The sequence below is a fragment of the Chamaea fasciata genome, unplaced genomic scaffold (genome assembly GCF_029207755.1).
Source record: "Chamaea fasciata isolate MVZ Bird 193981 ecotype frontalis unplaced genomic scaffold, bChaFas1.0.hap1 SCAF_3, whole genome shotgun sequence".
Classification (NCBI taxonomy): Eukaryota; Metazoa; Chordata; class Aves; order Passeriformes; family Sylviidae; genus Chamaea; species Chamaea fasciata.
In genome coordinates, this window is record NW_027094088.1 from 23,313,616 (window position 1) to 23,332,309 (window position 18,694).

An 18,694-nucleotide genomic window follows, 5' to 3' on the forward strand; every position below is an offset into this window, starting at 1 on the left:
GAACATTTCTGTATCTCACTACACCAAGTAGCAAACCCTTAACCTCACTGCTAGGAACCTCAACTAAAATTTTCCTTTTAACTCTATCTGGCACCCTGTCTTTAATTTAGGAAAGGTTTAATATGAAGAATGGACAGCTAAGAGGGAGATGCAGAGAGAAAGGAAAAGAGGAAGAGATTCAAAAGATTGGTAGTGGTGGTTGGCACTTTGGTGCTGAGAGTCAATTAGACCCATTTCCTAAATTAACAGGGAAAAAAAAGGAAAAAACCAAAACAAAATAGTCCCTACAATCTGTCATGTTCTTGGAGCCAGGCTTAACAAAAGCAGAGAAGGTTCTCCATCCCAAGGGTAAGAATACATGGCAGGACTTTGACATCTGAAGAACAACAATTAATCACTTCAACAGTAAGTATCATCCTCTTTTTACTGAAAGAGGAGCTGACTCAAAGACAACCAAGGGAGTTGCCCAAAACCACACCACCAGTCATTAGCAGAGCTGCAGTTGGAAGTTTCTGGCTGCCAGCACTATTTTCAATTACTGAAATTGGCAGCCAGTCCACAGCCACAGAGCTGGTACCCTGTGCGCTCACCAGGGGAAGGTCACCTGCTCCCCACTCCCCGTCTCCCAGCCCCAGTCACACCACCAAGGAAGGATGAAAGGTCTGTGTGTCCAGCCAGGGTGGCGGGCTCAGGGATTAGCAGCAGCACTGATGCTCCCATCACCCCACAGTCCTGCTCCAGTGGGTGCCCACCCTGAAGGGGCAGCTGCAACCCCCCCAGGAGCTGACCTGGCACCCCCCCCCCCACCCCCCCCCCCTGTGTCCAGAGGACATCAGTCAGAAAAATAACCCTAGGGAGAAGTCTAAGCCAGTGGCTCCGGCCAGGTTTAGTACCCTGCCCTGGCTCACTAGGTGGAGTGAAAGAGGCAGCAAGCACCCCAGAGACTGCACACCTCAACTACTCCTCACCTTCGTGCTTTACACACTCCAAGGGGAAGTTCAGATCAGTTTGCTTCTCAGGCAGAAACTAAATGGCTCTTTCCATCTCATCCCTATAGCTTTAAGTGCATTTTACAGTACTGATTTCAGTTTCTCTTAATTGCTTAGTCAAGAGTGTAAAGTTACTTATATCTTACAGAGCCAGCCAGCTCACAACAAGGATATTCTAAAGCCAGAGGTAGTCCTTTTCATAAGGGTAGTTGGAAAAGTATTAAACAGGTGAACTTTCATTCTTAACTTCTACAGAAGCAACACAATTCTTGTAACAAGCAGTTTGGGAAAACCAGTGTGACAGAGATGTGGAGGGGGAAGTGAGTATCCCACATTTACACTAAAAGCAGAACCACAGAAATCCGATTTTTTTAGCATAATTAGTCTTAATTCATATATAAAATTATATCTAGGTCTCTGTTATATTAGCTGGATATACTCCCCTCATTTCTATATTCTGCCTGATACCTGCCTATACTGAGTTCTCCAGACATTCCTTCCAACTCACTTGATCCTTTGAAGCTGACAGTTATCTACAAATTCAGGCACTGAAGTAATTTATTCTTTTAGAAGTGTTAAGCATTTAAAACTTGCAACATCAGATTGTGCAAATATTCAAATTTCCTGGAAGAAAAAGAAAAGGAAAAAGCATTTACCTTGATGTCTACATTTATGTATATATTATTCTCTCCCTACACACTCTTATCTAGAGGCTTTTCCTCATGCATGAGATTTCCCATTTTTCTCCTTGTGCTTTCCAGGTACTTTCCACATATTGTGACATAACAGCTAAATAATACAAGAAAAGAAACTCAAATTACCTGTTACCATTTTATTCAAATTACCTTTCTTATCATGAAAGTTTTCCTAAGATGGCTTCTGTAGAGACAAAAGTATTCACTGGCAATGTCAAAGGAAATTATTAAAATTCATCTAGCAGTGATGCAAGAGTTTTCTGCTGACCTGCACTAACACAAGAAGAAACCACAATGCACCAGTTTGGACAGAAGTAATTCCTGGACTTTGCCTCTATTTGGTCTCATCAAAATCAAGCGTTACTCCCGGTAAACAAGACAAACACACCCAAAATGAAAAAAAAAACCCAAACCCACACAAACACTTCAACAAGTTACTGTGGTTCAGCATGTGTAAAACCGGGGGTTTCACTGCCAAGACTCGTTAGAAAAGAACAAGCAGAAAATGTTTGCAAAACAGATAAGTATTATGAAGGGTATTAACAGATATTAATAATAGAATATACATCAACCTAGTGCTTTTTAGATAGTCACTATTAATTGACAACCTAATTTGGGACTGTTACGCCAAGAGACCTTGCAGATACCATTTGTCAGGTCTAAGCTAACAGTGGGTGAAAACAGGCCTGATAACAGTTACTTCCTTGTCATTTCCTTTCAAAAATGACACAATGCTGCTTCAGCGATCAAAGTAATTTTTATCTCATAAGTGTACCTCTGAAAATAGATTAGCCCTCATAGAATGATTTTATATTTATGATCTGAGCTCTCAGGCAGACCTCATGCTAAACTGGACTTGCAATTCACAAGGGCTCTGGGTTGCTCGGAAGGAAGCAAGATAAAGGCACAGGGAAATATGGGGGAAGGAAAAGAAAATACTGGGTGAGAGGTCTGGCACCTATCAACATTGCTGCAAGCTTGCCAAGTCTCATAATTTCATCACTAGGCTTCAGGAACATCAAAAGAGCTATTATTCTTTTTTTTTTTTACTCTACCCCGTCATGTAATCAGTGGAACAGGTGCCAAAAGCCAGCCATTACAAGGAAGTCACCATGGCTAGCATTAAAACAAGATTATTTTTGCAGAGACTGGACCATCAATTGTTGCTCTAAATGGGATCTAAACCCCTTTAATTGCAATGGTGTGCTTCAGACTGACTCCTCCAGAAGAAGAAACAGAAGGGAATGGGTTGGGAAATATTCATGAAAACTAAGCAACCAAGGAAAAACATTGATAGGAGGCACAGTCAAGATGCAAGGGCATGTTTGGGGCAGAATCCAGATGACTGTGTGGAAGGATGAAAACCTAAATGTAAATGAAGAGAGAGAGGGGAGAAAGGGAGCAGAAGGTTTAAAAATTAAATAAATGAAGTAACACTGATGACATCTTTAGTAGTTCAAAGAATGACACGTGCAGCCTTGAGAAGGAACGTGACCAGGACAGACACTTCTTGCAACACAGGAGGACCAGGAGTGGGACAGTAGCATTTCTCCACCCCAGGCTGCTGTGGAAAGGATAAACAAAGGCCTCTCAGAGAAAGGGGATCAAGATACACCCATTCCTAGCTCAGAATTGAATTTTACACTGAGACGGCATCACACAAAATGAGGACAGAATATTTCCTTTCAGAGGTGGATGATGACCGCCAGTGGAAAGTGCTACATCTTCATCACAGAATCTCATTTTAATGCCAGTCCAATTGCTGGTATCCACCTTACAATTTGCACATGCCTGGGTCTGCCAATAAAGCACTGGTGAGAGGAGGTGTGAGGTGTCATGGCCTCAAGTTACAGAACTTGCTAGAAACAGAGCCTCCTCAGTGGTTGTTTTACAAGACAGGGGGAGACTGAACTTGCACTGGGAGAGACAGTACAACAGCAATCGGCTGCTGTGCTACAAGAGCTGCCCACGCCACACCACACAGATTTGTCAGTATTTGCTCCACAGAAGAGAGCAGTATATAAAATTAAACAGTGTCCTATATGTGCACTATATAATACATATATAATACATGAGAATAATGTCTTCAGGAAATACCAGCAGCTGAATAACTGAACTGTTGTCTCACCAAATTGTACCGTCCCAATTGTTGACGCACACCAAAGTCCCCAGCATTGCTTAGACACTGGACAAACAGACTTCTCAGTGAACTGAATCTGAACAAAGCAGCCTGAACACGAGCACTTCTACCTGTCCCATTCTGGCTGTGCTTCTTTTCAACAAGAGCACACACACCCCGGCGGCAGTGCCACAGCGGGCACCCCTCGGCCGCCAGCCACAGCAGTACTGCTGGCAGGGTGCGACGGGGGTGGTGCAGAAGGGTGCCAGTGCACGTTGGCTGAAAACTCTTAAGAAGTCCTGAAAACAATTTTAATTACCCATTCTTGGAGTATAGAAGGACTGGTCGGAACACGTGCAAGCGAAGCAGCTTGTTTACATAACAAATGAGGTATGCATGTGTGGTGCTCTGTGTAACAGCCCTGCACACTGCAAGCTCTCTCACCTGGGGAGCTGTGTTTCACCAACCATATTCATACAAGACCACCTTTGTGTAGAGAGTACACCTTTAGATAAAATATTCATAACATGATCCAACAGTGGCATGAAAGAGGGTGGTTTGAATGGACAAAATGTCTAATGCAAAAAAAAACCAAAAAAACCAAACAAACAACCAGGCACCACCAGGTCTTTGATTCTTGCATACATCACGCAGTGCCAAGAGTCATTCAACGTTTTCAGTTCTTGCTTGAGCAGCCATCCTCCAAAGGCTAACTCTACATGGAAAAAAAAACTTAAAAGAAAAAAGAACAAAAAAACCCTGACAAACCAAAGAAAACTCAAGACCGTCGACAAGAGCGAAAAGTCTGAATCCAAGGAAGAAGTCATTTAGTCCTGATTCTCATACAATGGCATCATGCATTTAGCTGTTTCCATGACATTTTTCAACCAAGAGCCAAAAAGAACAATAGGGATTTTTGAGGCCTGTAAATGGTACAAGACTCAGGAAGAAGGGGGAGACAAAAATGAAACAAACAAGTGATAGAGCTGGATAGTTGCAGCGTGGATTGTACATTGAAAGACTGTGACAATCCCCAGGTAATGCTACTTTTGTGCTTGGCTGTTTGTTGTTTGAATATCGTTCTCCCAACACCTAAGAGTTTTAGAGACATCTACTCCTCCCTAACAGTGGAAACCTCTGAAGTGGAAACCAAAAGAAAAAAAAGTATCCACCCAAACATTACCTTTAAAAACACTATTAGAAGATAAATTTTAAAAGACCAGAAAACTTGCAGCTCCTTCAGCACATTAGTGACAGCAAATATAAATTTCAAACTCAAATCTAGAGCATTTCTTCTCATATATACTCTGTCCTAATAAAAACCAGTCCAAATTTGAAAATCCTGCAACAAGAAAAACAAGTTTTAAAGTGCAGAAGTTAAAACAGCTCAAAGATCTTTTGAGCTTTTAAATATCTGGGGTGGGGATGTGGCGGGAGGCAGTACCTCAAAATTTAAGAAAAACTCCTCTACATCCACTGTTACTTAAAAAAACCCCGAAGCTCTAAAATGATTGCATGACTATCTTGCTAACCCCTGTGCCTGCAAGGGCATTGCTTTTTGTCTGCTGGCCTTTGTACACCAGTTCACCAAGAGAAAGAACTGGTTAAAAGCTGTATAGAACAGAGATGGCCTCTGCTTAGAGGCTTAGAGGCAGATTTAACTTAAAAATAATTATCACAATTACTTGCAGGGTTCTGCCAGGGGAAAAAAAAAATCTTCAACCCAAAAAACCAACTAATGTGACAGTTTTGTGTAGGAACATGTTTATCTTACCCTCTCTTACCTTATCAGACACATCTCTTCGTCCTATTCAAAACACATCAAGTCATGAAATTCCATCTGCAACAAAAGGAAAAGCCCATTAATACCTCCTGATAACCTTACAACAGAAGTCTAAGATGCAGTTCAAGGAAAAAAAAAAAGTTAAAATTCTCCTGCCATTCCAATATAATCTACACCCCAGGCAAGTCGCCCTCCCATCTGCAGCAATCTGGGAAGCGTGGATAATAAAGGTATTAAGGATGTTGTAACATGTCCTGTAAGAAACATGCTCTTCCTCCTTTGGCAGGGCTAACAGAGGTGGCCAAAGTGTACAGGTTGTCCTGCAGAGTCATAAGTAAGTCTGCGGCATCCTCTCATTAAATTAAATGAGCATCAAATTACATAATGTGAACGGTTGTAAAATGAGAACAACGGTAATGGCTAGAAATAATCCCAGCGGTGTTATACATCGTGGAGACAATTTTCCATCAGATCATCAAACCTGGGTAAGTAGCACTTCTTATCTCCAGGCCAAGAAACTGTCAGCATGCAGCCTCTCTTAAAAAACAGTAAAGCATGCAAGAAACGGATGGAACAAAACTCTCATGCTCCAGTTTAAATGATACCTACCCCAAACAAGTACATTTAATTTCCTAACACCTTTACAGACCAACCTTTCAAAGCAACCAAGGTGTTTTTATAATGTAGGTAGACATGACACAGTCTGGCATACTTGAGACCAGACGAAAGAACACCACACACCTAACCAACAAATTTGCAACCTTAAAATTGTCAATAAAATTTACAGTCTGGATAGACTCAGGCTTGAACAAATGCTTTGCCACGGCACTGTTAAGAAGAGGCGACATGACCTGCAATCCAGACAGTCCATGAGTCACCAGGGCAGAAGAGAGACCTCCCATTTGGCAACCTGAAAAGCTCTGAGTCTGCCTAGAGTGAGAAGTGTGAATCAAGGACCTAAAAAACCAACCAAACCAATCCCTTCACATTCTTTTAGCCCTTCCAGTGTCCTGGCCACAAAGTTCAGAAGCCTGTTAGTTCAGTGTCAAAGTGGAAAAGGTAAGAAATGTGCAATGGCGAAATGGCACACAACAGAATACTATTAAAAAACAATGCTTAATTTTTCAATCCAGTTATCTGGGGGGAGATACAGTGGGAATTAAAGGATTTGAAGCAAACAGTTTTCATGTTAGCCTGCCTCTCCTGTAGTGATGCTACTAAAGGTATCCCTGTGCCTAAAGTAAAAAAACAGGTGCAACCTCACTTGGCTTTCTTTCAACACCGAGCAGTTGCAGCCAGGATGCCAACAGACCCCAGCAGGAACCCACAGGTGCTCAGTGCCACAGAGAGGTGACATCCTTCACCACACTGCACTGCCATTTCCCCACCAGCAAAATGGGGATGGCAGCATGGGGGACCCCAGCCAGAGTCCAAAATGCCAGCTCTGGGGTGCTTGCTTTTTCCCCTAAGTGTACACTAGGACACACTAAGTGCTAAAACATAAACCTTTCATCCTGTGAATACCATTTTCTCAGATTCTACTGATGATCATTAATTTTTTTGGCATTATCAGAATAATGTGACAACACAGTTACATCACTAAGGGGTTTGTTTTTTCTTTTAAATTAGTTTGGTTAGTTTTTTTTGTTTTTTCCTTAGGAAGAAAAGATCTTCTGTCCACGTTACAGAAAGATTTGAACAAAAGAGAGCCACTGACCAAGAGCCCACTTCAGCATCCCTACCCTCCTATTCCTCTGTCAACACAGTAAAATTCCTCAGAGCACAACCTCTTCCTGGCTATTTTCAGAGCAACCGTAGCAATCATACAAGAACAATGGGGAAGTTTGTTTTACTCAAAGAGTAAATGTTTTGCAGCTTCCAATGTAAATATTTTAATTAATGGATTTTTTTTAACTCTCTACTGCCTTACTTGTGTTCACATTCACACAGAACCATCAGGACAGAAGCAGCACTCAACTGCTGTAATACAAAGGAGAAGAGAACACAACATAGAAAAATGATATGTTGAAAAAGCACCTTCATAACCAAATCAAAATTCAGTGGGCATTTGCTGGGGGAGATCTGTTATAAGAATTTAAGAGAAGCAAGTCTGCTCTTGCTCTGTGTCCAGCCAAGGGCCCATATGAGTCTCCCACTGAGACTCCGGGCCTATTTTCATAGGCAGCTTGTAGAAAACAACAACCCAACGTATTTCTGAAACATTATGCCAAATGACCAGGCTATAAGGAAAAAGTGACTTATCTTTTTGTGTCAAACATCAGTATGGTGGCTCTTAACCACCCATCACTGGGCATCCACTTCACAGAAATGTTAAAATCTCCTCTTAATAATCCATAAACCAAGTGTTGCAAACTGTCAGCAGGATGGGACTCAGATTCACTCTCTCTACGACAGACTGTTTTGGTACTACAGAAAGTGGCTGGACCAAGATGCCAAGCCATCCTACACATGCTCCTCTGATGGTTTCTGAATCCAGGAGTACCCCAGGTACAGGCAGCTCTTTCTCTTTGAACAGTGCCTCTCCCCTAAGAAACTGTCTTCCTCTTCTGCCCCCAGATACCGGGATAAAGTTTGGATGCAATATCAGCAGATGGCTGGCATTCAAGATTTTTTTAAAATTTTCTTTTTCAAATGAAGTAGGACACAGATGGTGACGTTCCTGCTTTCCCAAAGCCTGGAACATGAACATAGACCTGTCTGAGCTGGGAAGCTCAAACCCATAGTACGTTTCTTGAGAGCTGCGCACATTACTGCACGGACCAGTTTAGCCTGAAGCCATCCCACACGTGGCAGTATTTCCTTTTCCCTGCTTTTATCTGAATGGGAGGTTTTGTTCTTCTTGTACTGACCTCACCACACTCGATGCCTGTTAGCAACATCCTTTCAGAAGTTCAAACAAGCTCAGTAGAAATTCCCTGCCACTGTGAGCAATACACATGCTATCCCAGGTAAAATCCTCACTCTAACTTGCAAAAAAATTCCCACATTTTTGATACTCTTCCACCACCTCATGCAAGGTGCTGATTGCCCACTCGTAAGGCTTCCCAGATTCTGCAATTCTCACAACCGCTGTCCACGCTGGCAGCTCCATCACCTCCCGGCCAGTGGCAGTGGCCCTTGGCTCATCACATGCCACTAGGCAGTGGCTAGCACTGGAAAAGATGGGAAGAGGCCTACTGCCCTCTCTCCTGCAGGAACAACTAACTGAAGAAGGAGCAAGACCTCCCAACTCCATTGCACGGAGAACAAACCTTCCATAGAGCTACATTAGTAAATGCTGACTGTCAACCATGCCCCATTTAGGATGGGGAGCAGCAGGAGAAAGAATACCTGGCTCTTATTTGAGAGAGACCCCTTCATTTGGCAGCAGCAGGAGATGCTGAGGACAAGGAGGCCATTGCTGTTCCTGCACAGGCAGGCTGGTGCTGTGCAGAAGGGAGCAGGAGCAAGCAGATCCATCACCCCTCCTGGTGTGCACCCACCAGGTACCTGACTCCCAGGGAGGGAAAATGGGTACCAAAGGACAACGGTAGCAGAGAGCTCCCCTTGCAGCAGGGTCATTCAGAAAGATGGGTTTGCAAAACCCGCCTTTGTCCCACACAATGCCACAAAGTGAAAGTAAAACTCCTCACTACATTTGAGTGTTACCAACCATTTCTATGTATGGCTACTGTACACATTTATACAGCATCAACTACAGCTTCCACATCAAAAAAACTTCCTCAAAAAAAACAAAAAAAAAGAAAAATAAACAAACCCCTCCCATCATTTCTTTCCCCTTCATATTTTTTGGCTGTACATGCAACATTAAAACAGAGAGTAAAGATCAAAGAAACAAGTATCTCTGCTTGGAACAGACTTTTCAAAGTGTGTCAAAAAACCACGCTTTTCATGGAAGACCCATGGCATGAAGACCTCAATGTGCACAGACTCTGGAAAAGGAGATCTCTGAGCAAGCGAGCAACCCAAGGCTTATGCCAGTCCTTCCATCTTCCTCTCTGACCCCTTCTAGGGAAACACCGCATTTGACTTCCTCATATGCCTATTTAATCAGTAATGTGAAACTTGCACAACCTTACCGGCGTCTCTGTGGTCTTCCCATTAGGGCAGTGAGTAGAAACACACCCCAAAGGAGTGGAACATTCATAAGTCTCCCATGCCCACGGGATGGAAAAGCGAGCAGGGAGAGAACAGATGAATGTTAATCTCTCCTCCTTGCCTCCAGCAGCAGTCTGTACTCTCCCACGCAGACAAGAAGGAGGCTGTACAATTTGTTGAGGCCAAACTGTCTGGAAAAATGCACGGAGAGAAAACTGATGGCAAATTCTCTTCTCTATCTCTTCTCATACTGTATGGAAAGTGAAAGTCAGTCATAGAGCTGCTGATAGAACATGAGACCACAGGGTCTTTAAGGGGCTGTTTTTATGCAAACCGCAATGCTGGGCTTTGCAGGACTCCATCAGTTCAACATATTCACTGCCTAAAATATTCTGCTCACACACTGCTTGCACCCTGACTTCTTATGGGAAATACTTTCATTGGCAGACTAAGCTTTTTGTCTAATCATAAGAACACAAAAAGGACCTGACACCACTCCATTATGGGCGTTAATTCACACATGTAGGACTTCTCTCTAGCCTACATGACTCCAAAAAACTACTTCCTAACCATGAGTAGGTGGCCAATAAGCACAAGAAATACCAAGCTTGGAGCAGTTGCTACCACAGACACTTCTTTAACTGATCTGTGCCTCAAAGGTGCCTGTCAGCACACAGTCAGTGCTGCACATGTGCCAAATGAGAGTATGGGGCAGAAGCTCCAAGCAGGAAACAGAAGCTTGTCTTAGATTAGCACAGCTCACTCAAGTGTAGTGCTATGCTCAGATTTGGTTTTGATTTGCAAACCTTGCTGTCATTGGCTAAGAGGGTGTTTCAAGTTTTGTTAAAATAGGCAAAAAAGAAAAGTCAGAATGCTGAAACAAACACACAAATGAAATTACCCTGGCAGGATTAAGTCCCTTTAAGACCTATGCAAGACACACATTTCTTAAACTCCATTTTACAGCTTGCTTTTCCATCTCCCCTTCCAGCTGAAGGCAGCCTCTTGGGTGGGCAGCTCCCAGGTCTCCAGCAAAACATATTCAAAAAGCAGAGACAGCAAAAGGAGAGTCTCTCTGCTGCAGCAGTTTGAGCCATCATCAGTCATCCCTGATCTTTATTGAGAATCCCTCTCCACCAACCCCAAATCCATACTACAGATTTGTTGCCTGTTGAAGTATCTGAGAAATTAGCCAAGCCCAAGACCAACTTGGCTCCAAGGAAATTTTAAGCGGTGCTCTGGTGAGCAGGTGGCATGTTGCCAGTTCTCACCGGCAATTCCAGAGTCCTGGTAAGAGTCCTGGAGTCACCATATTGCCTGAAGACAGCAGATCCTGCCCACAAACACACGTGCCAGCACTGCAGACGTGGTTTTGATTACATTAATACCTGTCCAGCAGGAACCAGCCCAGAGGAACCACTTGCTTATTCTAGCTCACAATACAGTAGCAGAGACATACTGCAACCAGTATCTTGATCAAGGGCGAGGGGAAAGTTCTTTGGGTAATCTAGAGAAGGAATCTGAACGTTAAAGGGAAAATTTCAGTGAGGAATGAGGGGGGGGAAAAAACCCACTATTTAATGTTAGCATTTATTAATGTTTAGCCTTCAACTGTGGATAAACAGAGAAGAATCTCTCTGCCTGTGCACATATTTAAGACTGTTTACACATGAAGTCCAAAAGGATGTCCTCATTTTATAAATAATTTGATCTGATGACTACATCAGAAAGAAGTGCAACTTATGGCTACATACAGAGGCAAAACACTTGGCTACTAATGTCTAAACAGGGGGGGGCCAAAGACTAAACATCAGAGTTACTAAAACCCAGCAAATGGTTTATAGTTGAAGCTAAGTGCATAACATAGTGCACACTCAACACACACCAAACTGCGACTCTCCTAAAACTTTTGAAGCTGTGCTTACCAGTAAGTCATTGAAGTATTCAATATGAGAGTCTCCTAAATGTAAACTTTTCCTTTGCTACTTAAACCTGACCACATCAACCATCCAGCAATGCCTTGCTCCCCCCGTGTGGCAGGTACACCACCTCAGAAAGCACACTTGTGGAGCCACAGAGTCAGGTAACACACCGCATCAGGAGAACCTGAGACTTCTTTCTCACAGAAATGGGGAGAAAAGGTCCTGGAAAGATTTACTGTCTGAACTCAAAGCCTGTGGTTTTGTTTTCCTTTGTCACATGCTCCTGTATGCGCACAGAGATGACTGCAGTTACATGTGTGTGCAATTGGCTTAAGATCAATATCTCCGCATGTCAGTGCAGCAGGGAAAACAATGCACACAAAAAACTCTGTATTACCCTATGAAGAAACACTATTTCCAGGTAAAATTTCCTCTTCAGTTTAGTTGAATGCACAAACTTAGATTCCAGGTTTTTTCCTCAACTGAGATCCAGTAAACAGCACTGTAAGAATACTATCAGCAGTCTCCAAAGAGGATCGAAGCATTTGCTACCCCCAATTTTTCATAGACTTCCTAAACTGAAAAAAGAATTTTTTAAAATAATATTATTTATTTACTTCTGCAAGCCATAATGCCAGGTCACACTCCACATAAATTGCCTCTTTCTTTAAGTTCAAAGCATGCCCTCGTGCAATCAAGAGGCCTGCATGCAGAAGAAAGGAACAGAGGATTAAAAAAAGGCAGCACACACGTAATTTTGGTGTCACTAGATTTTCTATAACTACTGATACTGTATATACAGTATCAGATATTCTCTATCAGTAAGGAATATCTGACAATGAAGTACAATTCTGTGCTTTTAAGAAAAACTACATTTCTGGTCGAGAGGAGCAATGAGGACTGCAAACATTTAACTTAAAAGTCAGCAAGCACACGTGGTAAGAAAGGCCTCCCAGGATGTGATCCCTAATTATGACTTCATCCTGCACAGCTCCCTTGAAAAAGGATCAGCTGAGACATCTTGCCCAAAGCAGCTTTTACAGAGCAGAGCCCAACCAAAGAGAAGACCAGGGTGCCAAAAATAACAACAAAAGAAATTTTCCCCACAAGTAATGAGGTATCCCTTATAATTCAACCCTATAAAACCAGATTTGTCAAGTTCTAAATCAGGTTTCAGCAACATTTCACTGCACCATAAATCTTCCTTACACCCTAGTAAAGATGCTTAATGATTTAATATGCCATAATTTATTTTTTTAATCTGGAACTCATCAACAATTACCTGAAATAGGCATCTCTTATACAGTCCAGATTCCACAATGTAACTGGTTTGGATTTTTTGCACGGAAAATCGTTTGCAAAATGCATTTACATGTAGACTACCAAAGGTTGTAATTATCTCTCTTGGGTTTCTTAGGTAGGTCAGTGAACATCCTACAAAGGCTTCTGTATTATCCCATGATATTCATTCAGCATCATTTTTTTCAAAAGCAGTACAACCTTCTTAAAGAATTACACCAGAAAGTAAAATTTTTAGAAGAAAAAAGTGGGTTTCCAGAGTCAGAAACTTTCAGAACTTTTTTACTTTTTATTAAAAGTTTCACAGCCTTTTTTTGCTGAAACAGATTACTTCACAAGAATGCCGAATTCCAACTGCCTCATGTACTTCTATTTCAGTGGATAACATGCACCTCACATAAAGACTTCAAATAAAAAAAAAAATAAAAGCGGAAGATATTTAAAGGGGGGGCGTGAGATACTGCCAGTACTTGCTATAAAAATTTCTAATTCCCATTCCCTCCCAACTAATCAGGTTTGTAATAAAAGAAACACTATTTCAAAGCAGTTGCCATGTCTGTAAATGCCAGCACTGTAAAAAGTTAAGAACATGATCGCACCAAGTGCTATCAAAAATACACATTTTTCCTCATGAAATAGATATGATGAAAACGGCTCTAGAACTTTAAGATTGCTCAGAGTTCAAAAAAACAGTGATGTCATTATTTTCCTGCTGCTTCTGAGAAGTTTACATCCTTGCTTCCTGCTGCCTCGCTTCACTTTTCTTAACCCAAGAAACACAGGACAGGCACCACAGCACTGCAGTGTTTGGGATCACTGGAGAAAGTCAGGACAAGTCAATTTTACATCTCGCCAAGCCTCCCCTAACAGCAATTCAATAAAAGTTGCACTTCCAGAAGCTAAAATAAAAGGCGAACCATCCTCTTATTTGCTATGTCTCTATGAGTACACAGTCTATCTTTTCTTTTCCTTTACCCTGTTCAGTCAAGGGTCACAAGCAATGTATGGAGAAGCTAATTCATGGTCCTGATCCTGCAAAACTTCATGAGAAAAGGGCCCTGGAAAGCAGCTAAATGGAGTATGCAGCAATTAAGACGTGTTTCACTACTCTGCTTATCGCACGATTGCACTCCTTGGCATGGAGTCTTGATCGGGACGTAAGATAGTGAATATCACAACCATTTCACAGCTTGCTGTCAGATCATAGAGACAATTTTAAAGACAGAAGAAATCCAGAAAAAAAAGTGGTTTGTTTTTTTTTTTTAAACTTCACATGTTTTACACTGGGGCAAGGCATTAACGAAAATGTTCTTTTAGGTAACCAACTGACTCATTTTTTTGCTAAAATTAAAATTTATCAACCAATTCCTAAAGAGCCAGGCAATCTAAAAGCAGTTCTCTCCAAAAGAGCTGAGTTCATACTATCCAAGGAACTTCCTAACCTTGATTTTTAGACTGACATACAGCCAACCCTGATATTTCTCTCTTAATTTTCACACTGAAACAGTGAGAACTTTGTTTTCCCCTTTACTTCATTTACCAAACTGCTGAGTCTTTTGTGCTCCACATTTCCCTCAGAGGTGCTCAGGCTGGGGTGGCCCCCGGAGAGTGAAGGCTGTCTGTGTGGTGGGCTTCTCAGAGGCTGGGCCAGAGGGGAGGTTGCATTTTGCTTTTTCAAACGCTGGGACTACGACTGGTAATGGGAAACTGCTTACTTAGCCATTTCTCCCAGCATTCCCAGGAAACTGTCTGTCTGAAAAAGATATATTTTAATTAAAAGCAAAACAAAAATGCCCCTATTTAACCAATATATCTAAGACTAATGCCCAGCTGGTTTTGCCACAGTTTTTAAGAACTGGGTTCATTCTACCAGCCAAGGAGGAAGTGAGGCTAGACCCTGAGAGCTGTTGGGCTGATACTGATCTGCAAAAACTCCATGAAGCCCAGTAAAATTATTCTGCATTTATTTATAGCTCCACCAATAAATGCAAAATCTCGTAAAAACAGTTTTCAGACACTGAAACTGTACAAGGCATAAAAATTTCCTTCTAGACAATTTCTGACATTTCAATTGCTCAAATTAAGAAAGGAGCCATCTCAATACCTGTTTTTCTAAATTTGCTTCCCCAGGCATCTCAGTTAATTCATTGCATCTACATTTAAAGCTTAGTTCTGTTATTCTACTCTGTGCTTTGTATTTTACATCTGTAGTTGTCTACATACATGAAATGCATTTTACAATTTGTTTATTTTTAAACAAGTGGCCATAGAAGTAATACAAATATCTGACCTTGCATTACCAACTCACCAATACTTTAAGCAAGGATTTTTATTCACTCAGCACTCTTCTTTAAAACACACACATATCCCAAAGGAAAAACACACAAGAAAATACAAAATCTTCTCCTTAAGAGTAATATTTGCTTACTAAGGAAAGTTATTTCCCAAAACTGGAACATTTTTCTAGCTGGGAAAACAATGCATAAAGAATTTACTAGATTCAAATGTTTGTACATCTATTAGTTAAAATATTTCCCAAGGAAGTTTAACCAACAGTTATGTCTAACATGCATGGTCATTAAATACTGCTGTCCACAAAATACTACAAACAAAAGTATTTGTATAAACAACAGAAGAAAGATAGATAACCTGTTTATCACACAGGTTGATTATCTCACCAATCATATTCAGTTTTTATGGCATTACAAGTGACAGTATAAATCTTTAACAAGCACAGCCTTGATTAGTCTTTGTACCTGACAGACTTTGCATCTGCTACCTCCAATGCACTTAGTCTTGATTTTGAAATCAAGGTACACCAAGTAAATTATTCAAGTCCTCAATACCGACTGAAATCCTTCCTGTCTTCCAGTGACCAGAAACACCCAACTGATTTCCAACACCTCTTCCCAGAAGGAAGATGCTTTCTAGGTTTTCATATACAAGAAAAGCTGAAACTTGGCACAACTTTGATAACTGCATTTTCAAATTAAAAGCCAGGAAATTAGTCATGGTAGGGCAGCATCTATGGGGGACAGTTTGGGTGGCCACCAGCAAGATGCATGTGGAAGGCTGTGTGAGAGGGCAAGATTGGTATCTACCACTTCCTCCCTTCTGCCATAAGCATTAGAAAGGCTGAAGTGAATCCTCCCTCACTTACTGTGAGCTCAAACCCAAGCACAGGGGAGGGCAAGTGCAGGTATTCCCACACCATCTTGAGAAAGGGTAAGATCAACAGACCTGATGGGGAAAACTCCTTGAAGCCAAAGGCACGTGGTTTAGCCAGTTTGGTTAAATAATTACTTAAGTGTCTCAAGAGAGCGGCTCTTATGACAATCAGACCTCAAACTTGTAAAAGATCACACTTGCAGGAGGACAATCCTTTCCAGTCACCAGCAACTATACAATAGCTGTTTGACTCAGCAAGGTCATCACAACATCTGAAAACACACCATCTCCTCACTAAAGCAAACCCACAAAAATGACATCACACCGTCCCCCTCCCCCACCCCCAGGTGGGGAAAGTAGGGCACCACCATGCCACAGATTGCTCTAATAGGAAAATATTCCTAGGTGGACTGGGGACTTTCTTTAGGAGCTGGCTGACACCCCAACCCCAGCACAAAGATGCCAGTATATGACCAGACTCACCCCAGAAGCAGTTGGCTAAAAGCAGTGCTCTTCCAAAGGAAATTTTAGAAGCGGAAGCAATCTAATCCAACAGATTTAACCTCTTACACTAAGTGTGTGCCACCTGCTCACAGCCAGCTCGGTGTCCACCTTGCAGGCCCATTCTCCTCAAGGATAGCACCGACAACCACCAACGCTCCATCCAGATTTCTTTACTACGATCTGCAAAAGGTCAGTGTTGCAGGCAAGGAGACAAACATCCTGCTAGACTTGGGATATGTCCATCACAGCGAGGAAGGGGGAGAAATGGAAACCAGTGGCCTGAACCACAGGATGTTCAAAGCTTGATGACCAGCAGCTCTGCCTACAGGGACACAGCCAGGGAGTCAGAGCCACAACAGCTCTCTAAGCATGGCACAGTGAGAGGAGAAAATCTCATTTCTCCTCACAGACATAATACTTTCTAAATTATCTCAGGCAATCTCCACACCACTGCAGCACCCTGACCTCACAAATGCCTTCCAAAGGCTGCAGCTTAACACCCTGGGCTGTGTTGCCTTCTCTCACTTGCCTCTTCCCATACCTCTCACTAGACTCCCCTCCTTACATCACAGTGTTTGGCCCAGGTCTGGGCACAGTGGCACAGCCCAGCAACAAGAGGTGAGGGGGCCAACATGCCTGAGCAAGCCCAGGGGGAGGAAGAGCCACCCCAGCAGAAGAGCAGAGTTGGGGTGCCAACCTTAGCTGGCAGCAAACCCAATTTGGCCAAACCTAACTAACCCACCTGCAATCCCAGCTTCAGTGAGCTGCTGGCTTCCAACTTCATAGGAAAATCCATTTTCTGGAATGATGCTCTTCTGCTTTATCCTCATTAACATCACTTGCTTATTTTTTTTCAAAAGCAGAGATGCTAACTATCACTTCTGCTCAGGGCTGTATAACACAACTAGAGGCTTTCCTTTTCCACACTGAGAAGCACCTCACAGAAAAGATTTTAGCTGTCTGTGCTTAGAAAAGTAAGCTTTAGTGGTTTTCCTTTAGCATCTCCACCACACAGAAACTACACAGGTTAGGGCCCTTTTTCTGAAACTTCAGATGTTAATTAACAGTGCAAGGGCAGTGTTAATAGCTTTGCTGTTTTAAAGCTTGCTGGGATCATTACTCCACATAACAAGGACAGAGGAAAATGTTCAAAATCAACTGCAAGAAGTAAACTAGAACTAGGCTGTGGGTCAGTAAGAGAAGCAAAATTGATGAACAATGCAGGAACAATGAATTGGGTTATTGAGTTATAGGTATGGACATGACTGGGTGACAGGGTGCATATTTTTACTTCACACAAGTGTTCGGCGAGTTGGGAGTTTCTCATTTCCCTTCTGCCATGTTCATTTATGTAGCCTCCTCCCATGGCCCCTACCAAGAGCCATGCTCTCCAACAGCCTGCACAGTCTCCTGGAGGAGAAGCCTACTTTTGGCCCAAATAAGAGTTCACCATTTTTTTCTGGGTTTTTTTGGAAGTAAATAAAGGGCATTTCCACTAGAAACAATTTTATCCCAGGACAGAAGATGGTACAACACAAAACTATACAGTGTCATTAGCATTTTAAATCCAACAGTTTCAAGATCAATCTTCTTCAGCTATTAAAAAAAAATCAAAAACATGCCGAGTGGAGGCAAAGCTTACACTTCAGACACACAGTTTCTGATATTTGAGAGGTTCAGCACAGACACTATCCCATAAACTTTCCAGTATCATATTTATGAGCACATGGACACATTTATTTCTTTGGATAGAAAACACACAGTAGATGACCATCACATCACTGGTGAAAACTGCTATGTCATAAAATAGCTCACAGCTGCTGGGATTTATAAGTTCCTGTAACCAAGTAGCATGTGCCAAGCCAGGCAATCCTGATGAATTACGTTAGAAGCCTACAGACTTCTCAGAAATAATTAATTCGTTCAGAGTTGCATCTGCACAAAGACATACACACATTCATATTTCTGAAGGAAAATAAATTCTGACTTCTTACATTCACGTATTTCCCCTTGAGGATAAACCTGTAAGATTATTAACTACAATAAAGCTCTAAAATGGATGCTAAAATGGTGTTTGAGGGCAGCATCAGACACTC

The 18,694-nt window shown here is 42.0% G+C and overlaps 1 protein-coding gene across 2 annotated transcripts in view; it reads right to left on the bottom strand.

Moving 5' to 3' along the window:
- TRERF1 (transcriptional regulating factor 1) overlaps positions 1–18,694 on the bottom strand; it is a 98,841-nt gene that overhangs the window by 64,621 nt on the left and 15,526 nt on the right. For both annotated transcript variants that reach the window (XM_066178360.1, XM_066178361.1), the window contains exon 2: positions 5,588–5,643. The gene's annotated coding sequence lies outside the window, so the exon portion shown is untranslated. The remainder of the gene's footprint in view (positions 1–5,587; positions 5,644–18,694) is intronic.